Raw genomic sequence first — 6,545 nt, forward strand, 5'->3', positions numbered from 1 at the left:
CAGGGCGTTTCACCGGTGATAGCAGCAAGCTGCTATCACGTTTCGCGAGCTGACGTCATGTCGTGACGCCATACTGTTGTCGTAATGGGTAGTTCCGGCGCACGATTGCCGCGACCTTGGCGGCGGCATTAAGTGACGTATGAGCCTAAAAGTAAGAGTTTACGCAGTCATGATAGTATATATATTTTTGATATATATTTTTTCAATATGATGTATTTAAAAGAAGTTGGGTTTAGGAAAAATTTTGACATTAACTTCGAACATTTAGCTGATGACGTAAAACAATATTGCGGCAATCGTGCGCCAGAATTGCCCCTTACGTCAGCAGTATGACGTCATCACATTACGTCAGCTCGCGCAATTTGATAGTAGCTTGCTGCTATCACCGGTGAAACAGGGCCCAGCCCACAAATCTTCAACTTCGCTCAACTTCAAAAAGCCTTGTAGTGAGCGATGCTGTCATGATCCTGTGGATAATTTATTTTCTTCAATTAGTGTTCTCTTTCCTGCTCTCTCAACAGATACAGATCGCTAGCAATTTTATCATTAACACTTATGAAATATAATTGGCTTTTGGCTTGACTCGCACACAGCAGTTTCAAAACTGAACACATCTAAAAACATTTCAATGTCGCAGCTGCGCCAGGTTGAGGAACCGATATAGCTCAATTATTAATTGAAAATAATTGAACAACTATGCTTTTCTGGTACTTCATTTTTCAGCAAAAGTGGCCTACAACTTTCTTGAATTAATTTTAAGATGTCAAAATCTATACAAGGAATTTTGATTTAAGTGGACTTAAGCAAAAAAGAAAAGAAAAACTTTATTTTATACAGTTTAATCAAATGCAAATGGCCGCCGCCTGTAAGGCCGCCATTATGGAAGAGATGACACGTGACGTGTGTCAATGCTTCCGTAAAATTATGGACATTTTACTTAGATTTCATCGCGATATCATTACAGTGGTGTCTGCTATCTATCAGTGTGCCTCGTAAGTAATTATTTATCAAGTTTTGTTGTGTTACACATTTGTTTATGAAGAAAAATTGGTTGCGTCAGTATCGTCACCAATCACCATGCTACTTGGGTTTAACTGTAGGACTAGGTATCATGGGCTTTGTTTACATTAATGGTGTAGCAAGCCCAAGGTGTAGCCCATCATTGTCAATTGGGTTACCACTTTTGGATCATGATAACACACTAAACCCTGTCTTGACCGGACTCGAAATGAATGACTTGAATTGAAAGAAGGTTTGATGGTTCAGGCACGGACAAGATTCAGGGTTCAAGTTATTTTCCTAACACCTCATGCAGTTGACTTGAATCCACATTCCAGTAAAATAACTGACCTGAATATTTGTTAATAGTTACAAAATAAGTTATAAATGTTTTTTTTTTGCAATGCAAATAATTAACAGATTGCCTGATTTGTTTTTGTTACCTTATTTCAAAGTATTAGGTACCTTTCAAGGCTTATCATATGTCTTGAGAAAGTTTGAAGCATTTGTTTGATAATTCCCTGATTTCGGTATCTAGTCGGTATTTCCCCCTATTTCTGAAAATCGGTTCGGTTTTGGTATAATCTCAGTGGTTTTGGTCGGTATTGGTTTGGTATTGGTTTCCAAAATTTCTGAAATTGACATCACTACTCTACAACACGCATCATGGTCATTAATAAGACAATTTGACGTTTAACAAGAGAATTTGAGAGACAAAATAACGATGTTAACTTCTTGCGTTTTGAGCAATAATGGAATGATGTTAAGTTTTGATACAGTCTTGCTTACACTTGACTCCCAGCTGTTGTGTCTTTGCTATGCGATGTTAAACATATAAAACATCTTACTATTCATGTATGCGCCATGACTCATGTAATCTTTTCACAGCCAAGACGCTCCTAAGGTACTGGGAATGTGGGGAGTGCAGCAGCACCGATGGTCGGCTGCGACGGCTGCGATTAATGGTACCACTTCCGTTGTGCGGGACTGACTAAGGAGCCAGGTAAGCGCAATTGTTTTCTGTCTCAGTATTTTTGTTGCAGCTGTAGTGATCAATGAAATATTTTCCGCACTGTTCAGCCAAACATGTATTTCAAACAATCTGCTTCCCAACCAAGGGTGTCGCCACAGGGGGGGGGGGGACGGAGGGGATCTCGTCCCCTCCACTTTTTAAAATTTTAACATTACGCCTATGGCGTTGCATGGAAAGAATCGACTTGAAATGGTCCTCGTCCCCTCCAAAATGGTCAATGTCCCCTCCAGTCGTCGCATCGTGGCGTCGCCCCTGTTCCCAACTACACAAATTTAGTCAAACAATGTGCCAATATGGAATTTTCAGGTTCAGTTGAATGAAATAGGAACAATGATAATTGTAGATTACGTATACCTGCAAGAGAGGAAAACAGAATACATTGTATTGCTTGTCCTTCACCGATACTGTTATTTTTCCATTTCTAGAAACACCGACATGGCGATGCAGGTGGTGCTGCCTGGTGAGGCCGCGGTCTCCGGAATCGCCTGCAGACGAAGTCACCTGGCGTCCATCTGCACATCACTTGCAGCAGTGAGGCCTGCTGACAGCGTCTGGCAGTGTCGGCAACGTGCCAGACAGCTATCTGGAGTCCTGCTCACCGCAGGTTGCCGACAGGAGGGGCGACGCATCGTCTCCGAGGTCGCCTCAGCAGCAGTGAGACCCCACTGGCCGTCTTCTTAGGCTTCAACTAGATTGCGAACAACCTATGCTGAGACAACGCCCATGACGTGTGATCCGGTACCGCTACCGCACTGCGTGCCTGTGCCCGCCGTGAGCCGCTAGTGCATGGGTTCGACCATGAGAATATGTGTTTATGTTGCTTTTACTATTGTTTATACGTTGAAGTGACGAATTGTTTATTTTTCGCAAGCCTCCGCTGTCCGGTTGCCTGCAGCTCCATGCAACGCCAGCTGTACTGTTGTTTTAATGTTGTCTCTCCGCTCAGCTGTACTGTTGCCTCTCCGCTCATATATGACACCCTCTATATGAATGGCACTACTGATTGTCAAACCCACTGTCCGTATTGTCCGTAGTGGTGTCTACGCCCATGTGCATACAGCGTGCAGAATCCAGATTCTATTGACTGTATCAATACTGTATCAGCGTATGGGGTGCCTGCTGCATCGCTCAGAGGAAACGCATCCAAAAGGTGCTGGATTTCGGCGCACGTGTCGTGTCTGGCCTCAGCCGAAGAGATCACGTGACTCCTGTGCTTAACGAGCTGGGTTGGAAGTGTGTGGACGATTTGATTCGTGACAGTGACGTAGCTGTGGTTAGTCGCCTACTAATTCGGACAGTGCACCACAAATCCTGCGGAGCAAGTTGGTGCTCAGCTCCGACGAGTCAGCTCGCACCACGCGTGCGACCGAGCGGGGACAGCTGCGTCTGCCCCGGGTCCAAACCGAGTTCGGCCGTCGTGGATTTTTGTTTCGCGCCAGCCAGCACTGGAACGAGTCCTCAGGAGCGCGTCAACAGTAGGTGTGGTCGACTGGTTAGTGTACCGGAAGATGTCTTAGATGTGTACTTTTTACTCTGTGGTTTCACTTCTATCCGGTTTTACTGCAGTGTTTTATCCAGATGTGTTTTCGCATGTATACGACGTGGTCACCACAAAACCCATGTAATGGAGGGACCTAATAAAATTGTATTGTATTGTATTGTATTGAGGAGAGTTGAGCCAAGTCACCATAGGCTCGGGAAGAGAGCAACGTGGAGGCCCACTGCCCCTTCCTTGGCCCCCACTGGGGGCGCCAGCCACTCCAACTTTTGACTGGATGTCAAGAGCGTCGCCACGAGGGGAACGAGTCGCCGGCCAGCCAAGGTAGCCAACGGCGTGTGAAGGTTGCCTGACCTCGAGGAAACTGAGATGGCACCAACGGAGGTTTTGTTAAGTAGGCGACCAAAATTCGAGCGGCAGCAACCTGGGCACCTTCACTGATAGCAGTGCCGCGTATCAGGGCGCCTTCGACGCTGAGCTGGGCGCCGGCCGCCGATCATCAGGACGCCGGGGGAATATGACCCAATATCCCCCGTAAATATGTGCCTCGGAAGGGAGACCCAACCATAAAACTGAAAGCTCGCCGTATTTGATCCACTATTTTTCGAGCAGGTCCATAGATTTCCGTCCTCAAAAGTGCGGGGATATTCCCCAGTGTTTGAGTTGGATGGGACTATAGTGGCGTTTACACCGACAGGAGATTCCCATTGCCGGCTGTGGGAAACTACTGTCGGTGTAAACGCCATTCATATTTCCTGCATCACCCCTGTGGGGACGCCCTTACTCCATGGTGCCGAGCTTATCAATTGGGATATCAATGGAATCAAAATCTCTTATCGATCGATGAAGAACTAAATTACCCCGACCCGGAGAGCGTCTTTGAAATCAAAGCAGTAGCACATGACGCAAGACTTCAGGCAAATAAATCCTTCTTGTCTGAAATAAAACATTTGTGTATTGATAAGCACGTTTTATAAGCAATAGTAGCAAGATTCTCGATGTATTTGTCCTTGGTGATAATTTAGTAGCAGATACTTACCGTCGCATTTCGTTTTTTCTAATTAATAATTTATATTGTCAGAACTAGCAACATGTCTCTTCGCTCAACAAAAATTACAAAAGTGAAAAGGAAATGATAAATTGCTTATATTTTGGTGAAACTGAAAATTAATTCAGCACATATTTTTTTTACAGCGTTGAAGTCCAGCTCCAAAGGACAGCTGACGATCGTAGCCGAGCAGGCAGTTTGGTACTTCTTCACTACTTCTTAGAAGTACCCGTTAGTACCGATCATGTCTCACATAATAAGCTATTGGAACAAAAATATGCATGTTTTTCTAATAATTCTCCTTTCACACTTAAAATAAATACTTTTGAAATGCATTTACTAATTAATTCAACAAAAACGGCTTGAAATTTTACAACGTCAAAATACTTATTCCAATTTCCACCATGAAACCACCACGATATTACTTGCTTACAGAACCGTGCGCACAGTGCGCGCAGTTTTATCGTGACGTCAGAGGGTGCTTCCTCAGTGGCGCCCCCTGGCGGGGAACGCGTGCAAAAAGTCCAGCTCTTAGGCATGTCCCACAAAACTGCTCACTACTAGCGCCACCTAGCTGACTATACGTTACATTAGCACAGTACCATGGATGAAAGAACCTGGATAGGAAACTCCTATTCCTTCAACATTACGGGCAGCGTTCCGGGCGATCGACCTGCCACCTAGCGTTCGGTAAGTATCGGGACTGGAAACTCCCGCCGTTAAGCATTACGGCCTATGGGGGACGCGGGGCGTCATGTTTTGAAACGGGTATTAGACCGCAATGCGGATGTATTTTTAGGTTTAGAAGCTATTCACGACAGACAAAATTGATCAGGCTATCGAATGAGACCAAAACTATAATTTTCCGTACCGCACAAAAGTCGTACACGAGGGCCGAATACAGGCGACCTTGAAAAAGAGGGCCATTTCTAGTGTTATTCTCTTACGCGGCGCCAGTGAACGCTTACGCGGCGCCAATGAATGCGCGGCAGACGCGGCTCCCGCTGCCGCCGCGCGTGCCCTCGGGCACTTACCGAAGGGAACGCAATCAGCTGTTAGTTTCCAATCCAGGTTCTCCTTCATCCATGACAGTACCATGCTCCAATTCAGCTCAATTCAGCCGTTATGTGTTAGCACCAATGCGCTATATACCGTCAGCACTTGATGGCGCAACCAAGTTGAAGTTACGTTAGTTACTAGCACTATTGTTGCTATACTGCTAGCTAGCACAGCCATACTGCTAGCTACTATTATTGCTACGGTCGCTACTTGCTATGTCCTTCTCGTCAGTCAGCAAATATCACTACTCAGGCCATCCCAGGCAAAAAAAGGCTGAAACTATTCCCTTTCTGAAAAATGTCCAACAGCATAAGCCGCACGCAGTAGTGAACGACTACCTATGTTGATGGTGCCCGGTGACGCTGGGCTGAGATGGCGCAGCTGCGCGACAGTAGCGCGCGGGCGTCGGCCCGCGGCGACCGCCATCGGGGAGGCAGGTGGACCCCGTTTGGTTTTCCTCGGCGTTCGCCACGCCGCGGTGAGGCCGAAGCCCCAACACCGTCCACCACTTGAAGGCGGGGTCCATCGGGGCCGGTCACTGGGGAATGGCCCGCCAGTATCTCCTGGCGGGGCTGCTAGCCGGGACGCCCCCGCCGCGATTCGCCGCCAGACCGCCGAGAACTACCTCGCCACCTTCCCAGAAGCCGCTACCTGGATCTGGAGCGATGGCTCGTCGGAGGGCGGCACGACGAATGGCGGCGGCGGCGCCCTCCTCATACTCAGGAATGGGGAGGCCAGGGAGATCAGGGTCGCCGCAGGACGCCTGTGCTCCAGCACCCGCGCCGAATTGTGCGCTATCAAAGCGGCGCTGGAGGAGGTCAGCAACCTATCAGGTGCCGAGGCAGAGGGACCCGTGGTCCTGTGTACCGACTCCCAGGCGGCGCTGTCCATGCTGGCCGGAGGGGCGG

Source organism: Amphibalanus amphitrite, unplaced genomic scaffold, assembly GCF_019059575.1.
Source record: "Amphibalanus amphitrite isolate SeventyFive unplaced genomic scaffold, NRLGWU_Aamphi_draft 000281F_arrow, whole genome shotgun sequence".
Lineage (NCBI taxonomy): Eukaryota > Metazoa > Arthropoda > Thecostraca > Balanomorpha > Balanidae > Amphibalanus > Amphibalanus amphitrite.